Here is a 22,660-nt window from a genome sequence, read left to right as displayed (position 1 = left end):
GCCTACATTCAACCGGCCACAACTATGAACGGATGATCACGGCGGCTCGCTTTTTCCTCTTTCCGTCTTTTAAAGCGATCAGGGGATCGATCACACTGGAGATGAATATTCTATGATTGTTCAAAGGTGAGTGAAAACACTCGAACATCGCTGGCAGTGGCGTGGCAAAATTATGTTTTATTTCTGGCAGTCAAAGAGTTTTAACAAGAGCTATAGTGACTAAATAATAACTACGTTGGATCCATTGGAACAAAAGATTATTTTATGTCCTGAAAAGTAGCAGTTTTGGACATACAAGGTTTCCACCGCTGACACCCGACAAAAAAAATACAATTATTCCAGTTAGAATTGTCATTTTTATGTTGCAAATAACTGAGTTAGATTTTTTTTTTATTTAGTTGAAAGATTAATGAACATGCACACTTCAGATAAAAGGGCCATTATCCAGCTATAGCGCGGTGCATTAGCATTGTGGAGGAGAAGTGGATGAGCCCTCCTATCTGAGGAGGTGCTTCAGAGAGAGAGAGAGGAGCGCTGGGCTGGCTGTTTGGAGCTCTGCTCTGTGAAGAGCTGTGTTTGTGCTTTCAAATCAAAAACGCACCCACTTGTTAACTGTGACTCATCCTCCTCTCTGTCTCTGTTGACACTCGGCTCAACATCCCGTCGTCATATGAAGTTATAAGGGATAAATCCCAGTGGTGGAAAGTAACCGAGTACTTTTACTCAAGTACTGTAATTAAAGGTAGGGTAAGTGATATTTTTGTGTTTGTTAAAAAAGGTTAATGCTCTATATTGTGATAAACAGAACATACATTCTCAGATTGTTTTACTTACTGTACCGTACATTTTAAGTAGCAATACCAAAATGTAGAAATACTCTGTTATAAGTAAAAGACCAAGTCTAGTCTGTACATGCTGTAGTGTGTGTGTGCACATCCCCGGGTATGGACTAGTATTGGATATAATTTAGTTGCTGTCGGTGGTTAAAACATCGTCTATAGCTGCCCTTTCCAGCGATTCCGAGCGTTATTTACTAACCCGTACACCTTGGCTATTCTCCAAGATCTAGTGCCGCACTACGAGCTTGTAGATCTGCTATTTTTGAAAAATCGTTAAAATTTGTGCAAAACTTGAATATATATATTCTTAAAGCGAACTTTTGTAACTCAAATCTTTGCTTCTGGGGGGTCCCTGGAACAAAATATTTTGAGATGGGGTCCGCGGTCAAATACATATCATTTTGGGTGGTCCTTGACATGAAAAAGTTTGAGCACCACTGATATAGAAACATACGTTTTTCAGAAAACAGTTAGGATTTAGAAGACATTTTGTAGAATCGGCCTCAGGTCTTAATGGGTTAAAAGACGTAGCCGTGTCTCGTAGAAAATTGTGCCGCCGTGGTAATCCATTCCATAGTTGTGGGCAGTTGAATGTGGCTTGTTTTCTCACCAAAAAGCAACATAGAGCTCAGAAATGTGTATTTTTCTAAATCCTTTAACATTAGATCGGTTTGAGGCTGGGTTTGTTGTGATCACATTATTTCCGGGTCTACTGTTCTCCAGAAGTCATAGGATAACACATAAGTTGGCGAACAGCGCCCTCTACCGTAAACCATTGAAAACACCACACACACGTCAACTCGTCATAGGCAATGAGTTAACCACTTTCATGTTATTTTACTTTTTCAAAAATAGCGAAGCCCACAACGTGTGGCGATGCGACGCGTTGCAACCATGAAGATGGGCAATTTTTTTGCTACTTTTGTGAGACACTATAGTATGAAGAATTAGGGGCATTAGTTTATAAAACATTATAGAAACTGAAATATGGAGATGCAAAGTGTCAGCGACGATATTAATATTGAATATTCTTGGTTGACAGCGGAAGTCATAACTCTCTCTCAATAGCTGTGGTTATAGGGACATGTAGATGGAGAAGATATTGGAACACGGCACCAGACATGAGCTGAGAAGTGGATCGATAGCCATTCTGAGACGCTGTGGCCGTTTTCTTTTTAAAGTGCGTCGTCGTTAGCATGAATCCATCCTGTGTGGAATGAATGTCCAACATGGGAATACGATGTGCTTCTGCCTGGCAGGACCACTTTAATCATACATCTAGTCTCTGTCAGGTCAGAAACCTCTTATCTCCTTCTTCAAACGGTTTGTGTTTTTTCGTAAATTAACGCCCTACTTGATCATACCACAGCGTCACGCAAAAGCATCAAAAGCAGCAAATCTACAAGCTCGAAACGCGTCGCTTCGCGACGCGTTTCGAGCTTGTAGATCTGCTGCTTTTGATGCTTTTGAATGTGAATCCTGTAAAGTAATAGTTTTGGACATATGAGGTTTCCACCCGACGCATCGTGACTTGTGAGCTTGTAGATCTGCTATTCACTCTATATTTGGGGGAAAAAAGTCAAAGTAGTTAAGTTTGTCTGTGGATTTAATACATATTGAACCAATGAAAAGCTTGTGACTAAGTGATACACTACATTGGATCCATTAGGAAAACAGGTTATTTTATTTTCCATTTCCTGAAAAATATGGGTTTTGGACAGTGGTGGAAAGTAACTAAGTCCATTACAATTTTCAGTACTTTTTGATTCTACTCTACTACATCTCAGAGGCAAATATTGTACTTTTACTCCACTATTACTTGAAAACTTTAGTTACTACCGTAATTTTCGCACTATAAGCCGCACCTGAATATAAGCCGCAGCAGCTAAATTGAATGATTTCTACATATATAAGCCGCACTGGACTATAAGCCGCGGGTGTAAAATCCCTAGATTTAGGAAGTCCCCTAGTGGCCGTTAGCTATAAAAATCCATTATTACGAAAACATACATTACAGTTTAGGCATTTACCACTTAGCCCTATATACATTTTGGCCACTTTAAAATGGACGATCTACAAGCTCACAATGCGTCGCATCGCGACGCATTGTGAGCTTGTAGATCGGCTATTTTCAACATATATTTGAAAACTTGTGAAATGGGACATTCTGCATAATGAGTACTTTCTACTTTTGGCACTTTAAGTACATTTTGATGCCAATACGTTTGTACTTTTACTCAAGTACATTTTGAATTTCCGGACATTTACTTGTAACAGAGTGTTTCTGCATTGTGGTATTGATGCTTTTACTTAAGTAAACACATGTGAGTACTTTTTCCACCACTGGTTTTGGACATACAAGCTCTCCAGCCGACAGAGTGGATTTGGTTAATGGTATCCCAGTCCTCAGTGTGTGAGGCGAGGTGTGAAGCTAATATGACAGAAATCCATACATCACGGCCATAACGAGACCCCCAGGCTCTCATATCCATGCTTGAATAAGCCTGCAGTTAATAGTTTAAGATCTCATGCTGGAGTTTAAGTGCCAGATCACAATGACCATGTTTTAATACAGTTACCATACCTCTTCACTATAATGTGAGGATTCTTCCAGGGGTGGTCCTGAGGTTATACAGTGTCCACCGCAACACCCCCCACATTGTTCAGGGTTCAATCCCCGGCCGAGTCGTACCGAAGACTATTAAAAACGGGGGTCCAATGCCTCCCTGCTTGACACTCAGCATTAAGGGTTGGATAAGTCCTTCTGACACAAGTATTATGTAGGGTTCAAGTGGTTAATAGAATGGAGAACTGGCGCTTGGGTGAAATTGTGACTTTATTTTACATTTTTAAAGGGATAGTTCACCCCCAATTGAATTTTCTTCTACCGTTTAGTCACCCTGCATGGAGACTGGAAATCATGGATTATTTTTTTGTTTTTTGTCGCATTCCTAAGACAATAATTTGATGACCAGCGGACCGGTAGGCAGTGGTTCCGGTATAGGAGACACAAAGGAGACTCTTTGTGTCTCCAACCAGAACCGCAGCCGGTCAATTATTGGCTTAGGAATGCGACAAAAACAAAAAAATATCCATGAATTCAAGTGTCCATGCAGGGTGACTAATCGGTAGAAAAAAAAGTCATTTTGGGGGTGAACTATCTCTTTAACATTGTAAACCTTGAATGGGGGTCCCTGGCACAAAACCTTTTCAGGTGGGGGTCCACGGCCAAATATATATTAGTTTGTGGGTCCTTCACATGAAAAAGTTTGAGAACAAACCACAGTACTAGAGTAAAATGCACTTTCCGTCCAGTAGCCTGATGCTATGCTGGCTGCTGTGACAGCGGTCCTGTTGGCTCTGTTCACTGGCATGGTTTCTAACTAGCAACCACTTTAATATGCATGGGACATATTGCAGGAGCTACGGTAGCAGTTCATACTTAAAAGTAAAGGGGCCAACTGGAACCAAAACATTATATTGTTGCTGTTAGGGCAGAAACCTCTTATCTCCATAATTTGGACTTTTTTAGTTTTTTTTTGTAAATGGATGCCCTATACTTGCAATGGTGGGAAAATAACTCAAATGTTGTACTTAAGTAAAAGTATCAATACTGCAATGTAGAAGTACTCTGTTACAAGTAAAGTCCGAATTTCAAAATGCACTTGAGTAAAAGTACAAAAGTATTGGTATCACAATGTACTTAAAGTACCAAAAGCAAAAGTACTAAAATGTTTGAAAATAGCTGTAGATCGGCTATTTTCAAATAGCCTAGGTATAAAATAGAAAAAGCTAAAGTGGTTAAAAGTATGTTTTATAATAATATATATCTGCCAATTCAGCCTGATCGCCAGAGAATTTAGTATACACTGCACGGATCCAGTGCACATCATTCCGTGCATAGTCGCCTAGAAACCCCGAAAATCCATGCATATGTACGGCGAGTCCTACGGTGGGTGTAACCAGTCGCAACCTGGAAAAACCCGGAAGTAGAGCAGTCCCCACAACAGAATGTACGATTCTGTGCCTATCGGTACATAACTCAAACGGCGCTGAGTAGGCTCAAGGGAATGTCGCAACGTTCGGGACGGCAACTCGCTCGCTTTAGCTCGCTCGGTGGTCCCTTACGTGGCGACAATTCCCTTGAGACTGCGCGCCTCAGAAATGGTTTAGTCACAATGGGGGAGATGCGAGGCGGCTATGCACAGATCTTCGGGTTTTCCAGTTGTCCATGCACGGAATTTGAAAAACGTTCAATGAGAACGTTTCCTCTGGCGATCGGGTTGGCAAAGTAGTAACTACATTTTTCAATGAATTGTAGTGGAGTAAAAGTATATTTTCTCAGAGATGTAGTGGAGTAGAAGTGAAAGTGTTGAAAATTGGAAATACTCCAGTAGAGTAAAAGTACCTCAAAAACAGTACTTGAGTAAATGTACTTTACACCACTGCCTACTTGATCATATTACAGCGTCACATAAAAGTATGAAAAGTAGCACATTTATGAGGTTTCCACCCGACAGAGACGATACTGAACTGTGAAATGGAACCGATTCACACACCACTTAAAGTGAGGAGAACATAACAGCAACACACACACACACACACACACACACACACACACACACACACACACACACACACACACACACACACACACACACACACACACACACACACACACACACACACACACACACACACTCCCCAACCTTCCAAGCACCCAACCCCCCCAATCTATATTCAACAGCAGCACTCTGTATCGGTATCTCCTGGATGCTCCGCAGTGATATAATGACAACATACAAATGAAACCCTCCCGCCGTCAGTCACTAAATCACTCTGATGGAGGACGAGGGGAAGTCAGGAGAGGTGTGAGCTGTTTACACAGAGAGAGGAGGAGGAGGATGGAGAGAGCTACGACTATCTGAGAGATAAACGCTCTCTCAACGCTCTCTCAGGTACAGAGAGAGAGAGAGAGAGAGAGAGAGAGGGGAGACAAGATTGAATACCCAAAAGCACCAAAAACATACACATTCCGTTACTGCCCTACAAAGCCCAAAGTGCAGTAACACATTTTTTGAACACACTGAATTATTCATTTGTCTCAAAGGTCAAATCAGGCTTTGTGATTTTGGGGGATAAACAATTACCTCATGAATGGATGTACAATTACGGTAGTGCGATATCATTTATACCAATAAACCATTTATATACCAATAACCCATTTGGCTGGTCAGTGGAAACATAATAATAATAATAATACATCACACTTATATAGCACTTTCTTAGTACCCAAAGTCGCCTTTCAAAACAAATCTAAATAAACAACTTTATTAGGAGAGAAATAGTTAAAAGGCAAAGAGAAAAACATTAAGCTAAGGCTAACAGGCAGAAAGGGAGATTTGATTAGAGTTAGGCGGGGGAAACACTTCAAATACCCTTTTTTATCAGTTTAATTATTTGCACATTATTGTACTTTGGCTTTTATTTGTAGGGCAGTGTACACACAGTCCTCTAACTTGGGAGGCTAAAGCACAATACTTTTCTTTGAAAAGGGAGCTAGGTGAGGTGATATAACTACAAATTGACGTCATTCCGAACTTCTCATGGTCATTCTGGTCTCAGAACGTTTTTATCGGAACTCGTGCACCTCCAAATGTCCTGACTCTGCCATTTATAGTTGAGAAAGCCTGTATGTATTGTATCGCACTTTAAGCTACTCTCACACAACTCGTTTTTTTGTGGGGTTTCTCCCCTTTTCTCCCCAATGTAGTCATTAAGCCAATTGATTCCTCCCCACACACATTTCTGTGCTGTATCCTACTGACTCACCTAGTGAGGAGCCCCCACAAAATCAGTAAAACCATGTTTGAAAAGCAGTCGAGTGTACAGTTTACAGTTTAGGCAGCAGACACTCTTAATCCAGAGCGATTTACCGTAAACAAGGGAACGTGATAATACATCATGAAATATAATCAAATGCATAGAAATAGTAATCTGATAATAAAGTAATACATAAGTAAACAAATAATCTAATAATAACTAATATACAAACGTAAGCCAAGAACCTATCATCAGCCTACATTGAAACTATACACACTATAGGACGCCAGGTCAACAATGGCCTGGCATTTGTCTACATAACATGCTATCTAAGTTACATTTTAGCCTTTGCATAAGCCTGCAAGGTCGTCAAGGCTAGGGCAAGTGCTACGGGCTGAGGTGGAGTCTGAAGAGGTGAGTCTTCAGATTACGGAAGACTGGGAGTGAGTGTAGAGTCAGGTGATGACTCTACACTCCACTGGTTGCCGGTTCGATCCCAATAGGCTCTATGCACAGCACCCATATTGGAAAGAAATTGGGCCTCTTCTTACTTCCTTCACAGGTTTTGCCAATGATACTAATGAAGGCTTTGTTCCATTTCATGTAACACAGTGGTTCTCAAACTTTTAATTTCAAGGACCCCCATAACTCTGAGAGTGTACAAATGGAACCAAATGGACCCTTACGGGTCCATTTGGTTCCATTTGTACACTCTCAGAGTTACACACCTTTTAAAATGCACAATAGTACCCTGACTCTGTTTGACCAGAATGGAACAGAGCCTTCATTAGTATCATTGGTAACACCTGTGAAGGAAGTAAGAAGAGGCCCAATTTCTATCCAAAATGGCTGCTGCGCATAGAGCCAATTAGTTGAGGGCCCACCAGTGGGACCCGGGCCACAGGTTGAGAATCACTGGTGTGGTATGGATGGAGGATGGAGGATGGCCACCAGACGGAAGACTGTTGATTCACAAGTGTGCCACCTACAGATCCGGTCAATATAATGCCATTGATCAGAACTGTAGGTGGCGCACTTGAGTAAATACAAATGATATCCGTCTGGTCGACATATTTCTTTTTCTGGCCAGAAGTCTGGGTTCTGAGACGTTTTCCACCATGGAGATTAGTCTTTCAACATCAAAAAACTGCCTTGGTTTTGGTGAGTATCGAAATTGTTTTCTTTATTTTTACTAAAGTTTAGACCTCGGACGTTAGTGGACGTTTCAATCTATGGGAATAACACTGCTCCATGGCAGAGCGCTAGAGAGAACTGGCTAACGCTCTGGACCAGAGCTAGTTGGACCAGAGCGCCAACAGATGGTGTTTAACTGCTGAAAGATGAGAAGCAGATGAAGCGGTATAATCTAATTAAGCTTGGCTTGGTAGGTCAACAAACAGCACCACAACGCCAAGAAACACTGCAGCAACGGTTTAGCCAAAGAACACCAATGAAAAGAAGAAAGTAGACAGAGGAGAGGATACCGGTGTCTGTGGAGTAGAAAGGCGTGGAAAAGCTTTCAGGCATCATGCTGTTCAACACATAACTATCTGTACACAACCTGGGCCCTATTCCACGAAAGGTGAATTAAATAAGCCTGGCCTTCAGTCAAATCCAGGCTTGACAAAGTCGGGTCTGTATAGCCTGGTTTTGTTACGTTCCATGAACGCCAAGCCAGGCTGAAAAGGAGCGACTTTGTCGAGCTAGGCCTTGTCAAGCCAGGCTGTGTCGAGCCAGGATAATGAAGCCAGGCTTCACGTTTTTCTATAAAAGACCATGAAAGTCGATAGCAGAATCCTTGAACTTGACCAATCACGGAGTCCAAAACCAGAGCGGCGTTCTTCTCTGTGGCTGAACAGCAGCACTGCAGCAGCTCATGGAATCATACAAGGAAGTAAAATGTATAATAATCAAGAAAGGAAACGCGACCGCAATAGATAGATCCAGGGAGAAAGCGCGGCAAAGTATTGCAAGCACACACAGACCGCGACGGGGGCCGCAACGGGACGCGCGGGGGTGGGGGGGGGGGGACGCGCAATAACCCCACATTTGCAAGACCACTTTGGTAGAGGTTTGGGTTGTGTAGTTACCTTGCCATCATGATAACTCCAAAGGTGGACAAGAAATTAAAAAAAAAATCTCCATTGACTAGAAATTGATCATTTCAAATATGCTCCTCATTGACTTACATTCAGTGAAGAGGCTCTTTTAAACCCGTAACTAATAATTGTATATATATATATATATATATATATATATATATATGTGTCAGACATTTTTTATAATATTAAAAGAAAATCTGTAATATATTATCAAACATCTAACAACAATATGAACTATATAGTGTTAACAGAGTGACAATGACATATCACATGAGTCATTGTGAAACAATTATGATTCATGGTCACACACTATTTCAGTAATATAATTAATTTGATCTTATCTTATTGTATTGATTTCATTGTATTTGAATACAGGGTCATTAAAATTAGTCCATATACAAACACATGTGTTGAATTAACTGTGGAAAAACTTGAAGAACAAGGCACTGGATTAAGTAAGCTTGGCTGTTAGCCTGCTCCTGACCAGGCTAACTTCACAGCTAAATTGCCATGGTAACTAAGCTAGGATTGCTTCAATTCTCTTTCGTGAAATCGAGTCATGGCTAAATTTAGCCAGGGTGAACTGGCTAAGCTAATCTTCAAGATAATTCAGCTTTCATGGAACCAATTCATCCCTAATCCTGGCTAAATTAAGCCAGGATAGGTGTTAAAGCCAGTCTTTAGCTCTAATTCACCTTTCGTGGAATAGGGCCCTGGCCATGCTGTTGTTCAACACATAACTGTATCTGTACACAACCAGGCGGCAAGCATTCACTCTAGAAAATGAAGCCAATAACGCAGAAGTAATAAAAACACTGCAGTTCTCATTAATGGTCCAGCAGATGGCGCTGAGTCCCCTCCTCTAGCTGCAATATAGTTCTCGTTCCATGTGAATACAAGTCATTGGAAACGTAACGCAACTTTGCACTTGGTTTACACAGTATTACCTTAGTAAACGTTTTCATAAACCCTGTATGTTTTCAATCGCTAGTTTCAAGTCTTCTTTCACACAGCATGATGTGCGGTTTTGTAAATTATGGTCCCATTATGTTTTTATAATTGAGCAGGGTATGCTTTCGAGGCTTGCGATCGGCTTGCACTCACAGCCATTTTGTGCTGATCTAGAGGCCTCAAAGCTGGCAGAGGGAGAGTAGTGCCCAGGAGTACAGCTTAGCCAATTGGCACTGGGTGAAAAAAATGGGTTACAAAGAAATCGTGGGGTAAAAAATTAAAAGCGAAACTAATGGGAGACGTCACGTTCCCTGCTTGTTTTTTGTATTTATTGAATACATCTATTGAATACATTGTTGTGCTTCATCAATCCCACCGTTCGCAACACTGAACACTGAGTGTCTCAGGAGGTATAGAGCTGCCGTCTTGGAATCGCCCCGGTTGCCGGTTCGATGCCCGGCTGCGTGTCGAACTGCCCTTGAGCCAAAACCCTATATCTGCTCCCGATGAGCAGGTTGGTGAATGTGAAATCCATTGTACAGCGCTTCAATATTCACTGAACATGGTTGTGATCAGAGATAATGTTGTTGGCAAGTTTAATTATGTTATTATGTTATGCTGATTCACAGAGCTGCGCAAGTAGTTATTGACCAACACGTTGCTGATTGCAGATTTTAATTTCTACAATACAATACTGTGTAGAACACTCACGATGATTAAAGTAAAACAATAAAAGAACAATCTGCATACGCTCAAAACACCCAAAAGACCAAAAATGCGACTGACAAAGGCTTTAACCCATTAAATCCGGGAACACATCTGTGTCACTTTAGATGTCTTTGGCTATTAAAAGATAGAGCTTGCAGATCTGCTATTTTTTAAAGATTGTGATTTTTATTTTGCAAATCTTTGAATATCGTACAAATGTCTTCTATATCTAAATCCTAAGTTTTTTGAAAAAAAAAAAAAAAAAAAACATATGTTGCTATATCATTAGTGCTCCAACTTTTCCATGTCAAGGACCACCCGAAATGATATGTATTTGGCCGCGGACCCCTAGCCTGGCATGGCTGCGTAGATGTTAGTCTGGAATCTCTGTGTGGAACCTGCATTTTCAAGGGGTGGATTAAAAGAATGCCTCTGGTGATAAACCCGCCCCATATTTGCATACTGGGCCCTGATTGGTCCCTCACTACTTTGGAGGGAGTGAAATCCAATCACAACTGAGCGGTGCCAGACCAAATCTGCCGAGGGCAATTTGGGTTTTGCAATGGCAGATTTGTCTGGTTTCCAGGCTAGCGGACCCCTATCTCAAAATATGTTGTTCCAGGGAAGCACAGATCGGAGTTCCAAATATATATATATATATAAAAAATATATGAATATATATATATATATATATATATATATATATATATATATATATATATATATATATATATATATATATATATATATATATATATATATATTCAAAGATTTGCACACATTTTCAAGATTCTTCAAAAATAGCAGATTTACAAGCTCATGCCACGCTATGAGCTTGTATATCTGCTATTTTTGAATAGCCAAAGAAATCTAAATTGACACAGATTCGTTCCCGGTCTTAAAGGGTTACACAAAATGACCAGGGTTGTTCTATTCTGTCCAGGCTCCCCCAAGTCCCCCCCCCCATCACACTAGTAATAACTATGCGTTAGCGGTCTCCAATCCCCCGCTGGTATAGAGCAATTTCATCCACTGGCTTTGTAGCTCTGAGAGCTGCTTCTCTCTGGCAGCGCCGTTTATGCTAACAAGAAAACACAATGCAAGCACGGTCAGGGTTAATGAAGCTGTTTAATAGCCTTGGTGTTTTCCTGGACTTGGTTTGCAGGGGGCCGCCGCCGTCCGCTGGGTTTCGTAAAGCCCGGTGCGACATCAAGCAGTCTGTCTGGCTTTTTTTTTTACTTCTGCTAAGGCGCTTCTTAACCCATTAAGACCGGGAACGCATCTGTGTCACTTTTTGATTTGAGCTAAAAAAGCATTATTTTACACTTTGGCTATTCAAAAATAGCAGATCTACAAGCTCATAGGAGCTCTATGAGCTTGTAGATCTGCTATTTTTGAGAAATCGTGAAAATGAGTGCAAATCTTTGAATATATATAGTTTTTAAAGCAAACATTTTTAACTCAAATCTTTGCTTCTGGGGGTCCCTGGAACAAAATATTTTGAGATGGGGGTCCACAGCCAAATACATATACATTTTGGGGTCCTTGACATGAAAAAGTTCGAGCACCACTGACATTGAAACGAATGTTTTTCAGAATACTGTTGGGATTTAGAAGACATTTGTAGAACAGGCTTCAGGTCTTAATGGGTTTAATTGCATGCAGATTAGAATGACCCGGGTTCAGGCTACACGCTGCCCCCTCACACAACTCCACAACAAGTCATTTAACGCATTCACTCCGGGAACGCACATAATTATGTGTCATTTTAGAGTTTTAGCTTTAACCATTATTTTATACTTTGGGCTGTTCAAAAAATAGCAGAATCTACGAGCTTGTAGATCTGTTATTTTTGAAAAATCTTGAACATTTGTGCACATCTTTGAATACATATATATCTTTTGAAACATTTTTAATGGTCTCTGGAACAAAATAGTTTACAAATGTTTGCTTAGAAAATATATATATTCAAAGACTTGCACACATTTTCACGATTTTTCTAAAATAGCAGATCTACAAGCTCATAGCGCGGCACTCGGTGCCGCGCTATGAGCTTGTAGATCTGCTATTTTTGAATAGCCAAAGACATCTAAAATAACATGAGACGCGTTCCAGGTCTTAATGGGTTAAATAAAGCACAACAACGTGCCTCATCCCCGCAATGCCTTGTACTGTAATCAGTGGTGAGAAAGTAACTAGGTACGAGTACAATACTTTAAATTTGTGCATTTAATACTTTATACTGTACTTCTACTCCACTTCATCTCACTGGCAGATATGGTACTTTTGACTCCACTACAATTATTTGATAAAACGTCAGGTAATAGTTACTGCACACTGCATGAGAATACTTGTAGTGTACAGTAATGTAATCCACAGTGATACCCCTTATGTTTAACTCATTCACTGCCAGAATGAATACATAAATAATTCATCCACTACCAGTGATTTTTACATTTTATTACCTTTTCAATTAGTCACAGAATATTTATCTCCAGTATGATCGATCCCCTGATCACGGGGGGGCTAATCAAAAAATGTTGTGGATGCTCATTGTTACCCCATCCAATCTGGGAACGCATCTGTTTCATTTTAGATTTCTTTTGGCTATTAAAAAATAGCAGATCTACAAGCTCACAGCACGGCACAGAGTGCCGCGCGATGAGCTTGTAGATTGATTTTTTTGTACATCTTTGAATATATATATATTATATAAAGCGAACACTCAAATCTTTGAAAACATATTCAAAGATTTGCACACATTTTCCACAATTAAAAAAAGAAAGAAATCACACCCAGTGTGAAGTGAGCGGTGTTATTTAAGCTCATCACAGTGATGGGAGCTCACTTAAAAAAAAAGTGCGTGGTGATATTTATAGGTTATGAATTTCATCATGCGTCTCGCTAGCCAATCACAATACTGAGCAAAGGGTCTGAATAAAGCCAATCACAGTACAGCGAAAGACACATTTTCACGACGGATGGGTCATGGGTCCCAACCCCACTTATAGGAGCGGCTACACCGCTCAAAAAATAGCAGATCTACAAGCTGATATATCTTTCTTTTACATCTGGTATTTTTGAATCGCCAAATAAATCTTAAAATGACACAGATGCGGTCTTGATATTGTGAAAGACTGCATGGTCTCCATTCTGCTCTGAAATATCCAAACATAACAGCCTCTCTGCGTGGGAGAGAAGAAAAGGTGAGCAATCAGACGCTACTTATCACAGCAACATGGAGGCCATCAGCCTTTCAGACATAGTGCTGAGAAGTGACTCAGAACATTTATTCCAGTATACTCAAGTACAATTTTGAGGTATACTCTTACTTTACTTGAGTACTGTCTGTATGTCTATTATTTTCAATGGTTTATACTTTCACTCTACACTACATTTCAGAGACAAATATTGTACTTTTTACTCTACTACAGTTATTTGAACGCTTTATTTTTAGCAGCCTAATGGCTTCAGCAGTCTTTTCTCTTTATTGAGATGGACGGACGGATGGACGGACAGAGACACACGCACGCACGCACTAAAGGCACAGCAGGATAGAATTGAAGGTTCCCATGGCAGCCTACTGCCAGCCTCGACCACTGCTGGAAGTACTCAGATATTGTACTTAAAAGTAGCAATTCCACAACGTAGAAATACTCTGTTACAAGTGAAAGCCTTGTGTTAAACATTTTACTGGAGTAAAAGTTATATATGTAAATATATATATATGTATATATATCAGGGGTGATGCAACTTTGATGATGGAGAGGGCCACTATATTTCAACACTCACTCCAGAGGGCCACATTGCTGTCAGGTAGACACATCTATTTTATTTTATTTTTTCGTAAATGAATGCCGTACTTCGCCATTCTGTCACAAAAAAAGTAGCAAAAATAGCCGATCTACAAGCAGTGCGGCGCGTTTTGAGCTTGCAGATCTGCATTTTTTTTGCTATTTTTTAATTGGAACATTTCTATTTAATTTCAAATGCATTTAGTTGTACTTATGTTAACTTTAGGAACTTAAATACAAATACATTGGACATAAAAAACACAATAGAATTTTAATCGTATTCATTAAGCTACTAATATAGACTGAAGTTACTAAAGCAGGTCATGTTTGCATGTTTGGAATTGTAACAGCTGAAATCAATAATATATCAGTATTCCCATATTAACCTGCGGGCCGCATTAAGTGAAGGAGGAGGCCGCATGTGGCCCCCGGCCCGGGCCGCCAGTTGCCCATGTAGTGGGCAGTGGACTGTCGGTTTTGATTGACTGGATATTTTATTGACGTACAGCATGTATGTTAAAAAGTAAAGGTATAATGTATATAAAAAATGTAAATACTCAAGTAAACAGTAAGTACAGTATTTGAGTACATGTACTTATAGCTACTTTCCACCTCTAAGCTCACTTTCCACCATCTACAAGCTCACAATGCGTTGCGCTGCAACGCATTGTGAGATGGTAGATCTGCTATTTTTAAGAGATTTTTATTCACAACTTGTGAAATGGGACATTCTGCATAATGAGTACTTTTACTTTTGGTACTTTAAGTATATTTTGATAACACTACTGTTGTACTTTTACCCAAGTAAATTTTGAATTCCGGACTTTTCCTTGTAACAGCGTATTTCTACATCGCAGTATTGATACTTTTACTTAAAGGTATTTTTTGGTTAAAACAAAAAGTATTTTGTTAAAAGGTTAAAACACTATATTCTGATAGTAATCATTGCTATAGAGTGTTTTTTCAGTAACATATGTCTCCCTGTCTCTCCAGCTCTTTAATAAACAGAAAATACATTTTCCGGTAGGTGTCAAAATCTCAGCCAATCAGGAGAAAGTACCCATTAGCTTCATTTGTATAGTGTTCCAGTTCCAATTTTGTCTGTTCCTTTCTTAGTGTCATCACTTCCAATTTCACTTGTTTAATCTATATCCTGATTGAGTTCTCTGTACTGGTTGGATAAAATTGGAAATGAAACTGAAACGGAAACGAAAATGCATTTTCTGTTTAATAAAGAGCTGGAGAGACGAGGAGACTCCTGTTACTGAACAAACACTTTATAGCAATGAGTACTATCAGAATATAGAGCTATTTAACACTTATTTTAACAAAAGCAAATCACTTACCCTACTGTACCTTTAAGTACACAAGGTGAGTACTTTTTCCACCACTGTGTGGGATGGTCTGCATTTTGGCATCTTGTTAGCAGTGTCTTCTGCCTAGCAACAGAGAAGAGCTTAATGAGAGCCCACTCTTCCTTTAATTATCTTATAGCTGAGACTGGAGTTTGGAAAGTAATTAATAACTGAGCACTTTCCAAAACTGCATCCATTGTCAAATGAAATAAATAAGCAACATTCTCTTAATGAGCCACAAGCGGATTTGAGTTTCTCTCCCTCTCCTTGGAGTGCGTTTGCCTGCGTGGATGCGATAGCTCTGTGTGTAGTGTGACCCCCCACTTCGTTATGTTGTTAATTATATGTCTCGTAAATCCAACACGGGTTTTGTTCCAAGTAGGCGTTTTGAAACCCTCCATCATCACACTTGAGGATGGAAGAAACATGCAAACACGCGCTGGGCTGGGCATACTTAGCGACAATCTGTGAGAGAACCACACAGTGTGATTGACTGACTCACTGATTCTCGGTCAGTCACGACTTTGTTCTGCGTAGGCATGTTATGAAACTCTCCAAATTAGAGCTAGGGAAATAGACCAATATATCTGCCATTATTATTACCTTTTTTTAATGACAATCATCTGTTGGTATCGGCTGTTGTGCAGCTTGTTGTGCGGCTTCCCTGTTTTGGGCAAATATAATGTTTTTATGTTAAAGAAATGCTGATCTAAGCTCAAAGCGCATCACATTGAATTTGCGACATGTTGTAGATCAGCAATTGTAATATTCCAGCATCCATATCCATTATACTAGAGCCTCACATCTAGAGTTGCACCACCAATCCTTCCATCTGCAGGAGTTTTCTGTTGTGTCTGACATCAGTGTTGATCTGACAGCTTTGGGCACATCACTGCTTGGTTATTGTCTCAGTGTCACGTGCCTGTTCTCTGCACCTTTTATGGCCCTTAAAGCTTGCATTCTATCCACAGGGGTTTTATGTTGATTCTGACATCAGCATGTTTATCTCCATATGTGTGCATGTGACCTTAGGGGGCCCCCAAGGGCTGTCGTCCACTAACCAACTGAACCAAACTGACCCACACACACACACACACACACACACACACACACACACACACACACACACACACACACACACACACACACACACACCCACCCATTAGGCAATTTCAATTTAGGAGGATATATTTATTTTTATAAAATAAACTTCAGTTATGAATACATTAATACATTAATTAATTATTGCACTTTATGACAAAACATCGGTCAAAACATGGCTAATCGGTGGTCTTAGACAGGGGTCTTCAACAGGGGGTCCGGGACCCCTAGGGGCTCCTCAGAGTTACTACAGGGGGTCCGCCAAATCTTTGTGTGACATGATTTTTTTTTTACATGAACCACTTGAACCCTAGCATCCCTTTTCTGAGGAGAGCTTTAGCCAAAAATAGATCTACAAATAGATCTACAAGTTCACAACGCCTCGCGCTGTGAGGCGTTGTGAACTTGTAGATCTGCTATTTTTGGCAAAGAGGTGTTTGGTGTAGAGGGAAAAAAGAGCCGACCAAGTAAACAAAAAAAGTTGAATCTGAAATACAATTTTATACAATATAGGGGGGGTCCCTGCTTCATCTCTCTCTCGGCTAGGGGGTCCTTGGCCTGAAAACGTTGAAGACCCCTGGTCTAGGACTCTCCAAAATCCCGATCGAACCCAAAAACTGTGGCACGGGTCTGCACTCTAAATGACTCGAGGATGGAGGAAACGTGCACACACATATGCAACATGATGACACCTATCTAGGACAGCACACTGTCCTAGATACTGACTTATACTGAGTCAGTGTCGGTCTGGAATAATGAATCCATGCAAACTCAGCAACAACTCCTCAGTTATATGATTGATGGTGACTCAACTCAAATGGGGACACACACACAAACGTGTCCCAGTTCCTTTTATGCCACTTGTTAACGTCTTGACAGCTAAATCTGAGCACATTTCCGTTGGATTGATGCAACAGGGGTGCAACGTTCTGTTGAACCGCTCTGGCGGGCTGGGTTATGAGCATTAGCATGCGACTCCCACTTGTTTTTACAGTTCTTTCCTCATGAACCAGATGGGACATCGGTTCCAGATCACATTAAAATGTGACGAATGCTTTGGCGTACGGGCTGTTATGGTTTAGGCTGCTTCTTTTAATCCATTAAGACCCGGGAACACATCTGTGTCATTTTTTGATTTTCTTTGGGCTTTTCAAAAATAGCATATCTGTATATCTGCTATTTTTTGGGGGAAAAAATGAAAGTTTGTGCAAATCTTTTGAATATATATAATTTTTCAAAGCAAACATTTTTAACTAAAATCTTTGCTTCTGGGGGATTCTACAAATGTCTTCTAAATCCTACTTTTTTTTAAAACTTATGTTTCTATATCAGTAGTTCTTAAACATTTTCATGTCAAGGATTCCCAAAATTGTATGTATTTGGCCGCGGACCCCCATCTCAAAATATTTTGTAATAGGGACCCCCAGAAGATTTGAGTCATAACATTTTTTTTTTGTATTTTTGTGTATTTTTGTATGTGTAATGTATTTTTTTTAATTTTCACGATAAAAAAAAGGCAGATCTACAAGCTCATAGTGCGGCACTCAGTGCCGCGCTATGAGCTTGTATATCTGCTATTTTTGAATAGCCAAAGAAGTCTTAAAACACGGATGCTTTCCCCATCTAAATGGGTCCCCATCTACAATCCAACAGGAATGAGAGCAGGTGTCAGGACAGAGAGATGAATGACTGCGAGGGCTACTTATCACACACCACATGGTGGAAGAACTGAAGATGTCTTTACTTAGTAAAGTCAATTAAAAGTAGCAATACCACAATGCAGACATATTCGGTTAATAAAAGTTCTGTATTCAGCATTTTACTTGCGTAAAAGCACTAAAGTAGGGTGATCAAAATGTACTTTAATACGAAAAGTTAAAGTCACATTTTGTGGAGTAGTCAATTTATCAAGTTTTTAACGCGTTGTATCTTGGGAAAACTTACCCTATTGTATGTCTCACCTAAACACAGGATCTGACACACATTTTGGTCAAGATTCAATTCATCCCCTGAGCAGTTCCAGGAAAACTAACGTTTTTGGACGTACAGTCAGAGGTGGAAAAAGTGGTGGCATACAGTACAAGGTATCCACCCGACAGTGACGATATAGAGTAGAGAACCAGTAGCCTGGTTCCAGACCATAGACCCCGCCCACTCTCTGAGTGGACTGCCCCTCTTGGTCTGGTGTTGTAATGTGAACCTAGGATATATTCGGTACAAAAAAGTACCATCCAATGAGAGTCGGAGGTGGGGGTGGGTCTGACGACAAGCCAATCACAGAATATCTGCTAAAACAAGCTGTGCGATAGATACACACGGAGATAGACGGGAACGCCCATTCGATTTTGTCCCGGGGGTAAACAGAACAATCCGCCTCATAGAGTTCCATCATACACGATCGTTTGGATCACTTTCAGAGCTATTTTATGGACGATAGAGACATTGTCAGCCAAGAGAAATCCATCAGAAGGACAGCTGGAACACAATCGTCCACTCGCCCTCGGCAAAGTTGACTTATTAAGATATATGTGACTAAAAAGACCAAACATTGACAATCTATGAGCTCACAGCGCGTCGGAACGCGACGCGTTGTAACTGTGAGCTAGATACAGTAGGCAATGTTTGGTTTATGTTCCCCCCAGAATACGTAAACTGGGGTTCATGTGGTTTATCAGATTATCCTTATATCTTATTGCATTAGTCAAGTTTCAGCACAAGCACCACTGAAACCGAAGATCTGTTTCCCTCTTTCCAGCTCCGTCTGAATATCAAAACACTCGCCCCAAAACACAGTCGCCCCGGGGCAAACCCACCGGTATTCACCTGGTATTCCTAAACTCAGTAAAACTATGCCTAAACTGCTAAACATAACCTTATTCCTAAACTGAACCTCAGTAAAACTATGCCTAACCCTGAACTTATTTCAAACCGTAAAACAAATACAAGAATACAAGAACCGCTGGTCGGTGAGAAAAATGGGGGCGAGCGTGTTTTGGTGCGAGTCTTCTGGTTACCTCTTGTCTCGCTCCTTGTTACAAAACATGTTTACATATGCACCGTGTTTTATCGCCTGGTAGAGACACTATTACAAGATATGATCAATTAAACTTACCATAATATCAAAACAGCCATTAAATCATCAATAATGTTTATAGGGAATTTGAAGGACAGTTTAGACACTGTTTTGTGAACGGCATGTACCGACGCCATTACCATTTGGCGAAGTGCGTCATTTAATATCATGCAGGATTTACACACTGCTTTAGCTCCATATTCATTGCCAGATTAACAATTGTGTTTTCTGTAGGTTTTTACACGAGGATAGTCTAGGGTTTGGCTTGTTTTGTGTGTAAATCGCTGCATGTTGCGTTTCCAAACTGTAATGGCGTCGATGTCTCCTGTACTAGTAGGAATTCACGAAAACATGTTCTATAAACATCATTGATGAATGAATGTTAAGTTTAATGTTAAGTTTAATTGATCATATCTGTAGAAAATGTAATAGTGTCTCTTCTCTTACCAGGTGATTAAATCCGATAACCTCGGGCCATTGTGTTGTGTTGGATCCTCTGTCCAGTCAGGACAACATTCCAATCGGACTCTTGTTTAATTCGCTAATGTAGCATTCCTTGTCGAGTGGCAACAAGGTTCTGTGCCTGTGATCTGGCAAGCCATGACGCCTGCTTTTAGATCAGTATACTTTTACAGCATATGAGTTTGACAACCCCACATCCCTCCGTCTATACCAGCTGGGGGAAATCTGTGTTTTCCCCCGAGTGCAACTCCGCCCTATAGGTACAACCCACTGATGACACTACGCCGTGGATGTATGACGTCAGATGTATAGGCGGATCCGTGGATCTCTTGTGAAGCTCCACGCAGCTCCAGTCTGATAATAGGCTCTATGCACAGCAGCCATATTGGGAATGAATTGGGCCCCTTACTTCCTTCACAGGTGTATGTAATAATACTAATCTAGGCTCTGTTCCATTTAGTGTAGCACAGTGGTTGTCTTATTTGCAAGGACCCCATAACTCTGAGAGAGTTACACACCCACTATTTGGTAACCAAAATGGAGTGTTTCTAGTGAGCCAACATGCACAATATCAGCACCCTGACCAGAATGGAACAGAGCCTTCATTAGTATCATTGGTAACACCTGTGAAGGAAGTAAGAAGAGAACCAATTTCTTTCCAATATGGCTGCTGTGCAAAGAGACGAGGCTAGAGAACCAGACTAACTTCCTCCGCTCTGCTCAGCCCCCCCCCCCCCCCCCCCCCCCCCTCCCTCCCTCCCAGCATGGTGTTGTCTTTGTGCTAAATGTCATGCGGCCCAAGTTGATCAATGCCCCCCATCAGTGAGTTCCTGCCAGGCGGACACTGCCTGCCGAAACACCACAAAGACATCCTTCATCACACCGGACGTTTCCATTCCACTTCTTTCTTAAATCTTTACACGCAGGCTCGCTGTTTGTCAAAGTCAAATAATTGATTTCAAAATACTACTGTTGGTTTATGAAGCATTGAGTGGTTTAGGGCTAAAACAAACTGTACATTTCTGATCTTGTGATATCATGAACCATCCAGAGCTCTCAGGTCATCTGGAACATGTCTGTTTTTTTTTTTCTTTTTCATTTTTACTGAATTTAAATGTCCTTTTGCAATGCGATTCCTTTGCCTAATGTTTTATGTGAAGCACATTGAATTGCCTTGTTGTTGAAATGTGTTATACTGTACACATAAACTTGCCTTACGTTGTCATGCACAGTTATGTCAATTTAACCGACTGTACAAATGGACCCGCTTTTACAGTCAGAAGTACAGGCACTCAGTTTTCACACGTATGCTCATGTATATGCATTTATGTCAATAAAAAAGGCAATCAATCAAAAGAAACAGGCTCCATGTGTACTCGGATGTCGATGCGTATGCTGGAATTAAACCGCAAAGTACTTCTATTTCTATTTCCCATCTGGTGTCAAACAACACCAACCACTCACGCACATACGCACAAATCTGATGCGGTGACAGGCAGCACACCTTTGTGAGATGACAGAGATGGCAGCTTACCATTTCTCAGTGGTGGAAAAAGTACTCACAATTTGTACTTAAGTGAAAGTATCAATACTGCAATATAGAAATACTCTGTTACAAGTAAAAGTCCGTAATTCAAAATGCACTTGGGTAAAAGTACAAAAGTATTGGCATCAAAATGTACTTAAAGTACCAAAATTAAAGTACTCATTAAGCAGAATGTCCAGTTTAAAGTTTTCAAATGTATAAAAATCTTTTGAAAATGGCATATCTACAAGCTCACAATGCGTCGCATTCCGACGCATTGTGTCCCGAAGACAGAATACATGTTTACAGCATGAATAGGCAGGAGGCTAACCGTTTGTTGTTGTTTTCTTTTCCTTCTTTCTCCTTCCGGCTCTTATTCCTACTTTTTCTGTTTCTTTTGTTTTACACTTATTTAAGTTTAATTTCATAATGGAAGTCTATGGAGCTGAGCAGGCTGAAAACCTTGCCCAAATTTGGAGGTATACATCATAGATACGTCATAGATTACTGATGTTGTGTGTGTGTGTGTGTGTGTGTGTGTGTGTGTGTGTGTGTGGTGTGTGTGTGTTTGTGTGTGTTTGTGAGTGAGTGTTGATTGGTCCAATGGTGTGGAAAAGGAACAGGTTGTCAGTTCAGGTTGTAGCAGCGAATGTCACCGAGGTCCAACTCAAAGACGACGTCCCTAGTTCCCCGGTGCTGACACCCTGGTCAAGATCAAGACGGAGCCGCGACAACACACGGTTGTTCTCTCGCTATGACGGAGCCCTCCTCGGTAAAAGCCGAGGACTCGAGTCCTGCAGGCTTCCTCGACCCGACCAACCCTACAAAGACGCCGCTGGTGTCCGCCATGAAGCAGACGGACCCGCAGCCACGGAACAGCGGAGGAGGAGGAGGAGAGGCTTGCATCAGCCGGGACGGTGCCATGGC

General features: G+C 40.8%; 1 protein-coding gene across 1 annotated transcript in view; it reads right to left on the bottom strand.

Moving 5' to 3' along the window:
* The window catches only part of LOC311042422 (NACHT, LRR and PYD domains-containing protein 3-like), a 447,659-nt gene that overhangs the window by 230,347 nt on the left and 194,652 nt on the right, over positions 1 to 22,660 (bottom strand). The window lies entirely within an intron of this gene.

This window comes from Gymnoscopelus microlampas (genome assembly GCF_963454915.1).
Source record: "Gymnoscopelus microlampas genome assembly, chromosome: 3".
Taxonomy (NCBI): Eukaryota; Metazoa; Chordata; class Actinopteri; order Myctophiformes; family Myctophidae; genus Gymnoscopelus; species Gymnoscopelus microlampas.
The sequence above is the reverse complement of the archived record's forward strand: the minus strand, read 5'-3'. Positions and strand labels throughout refer to the sequence as shown.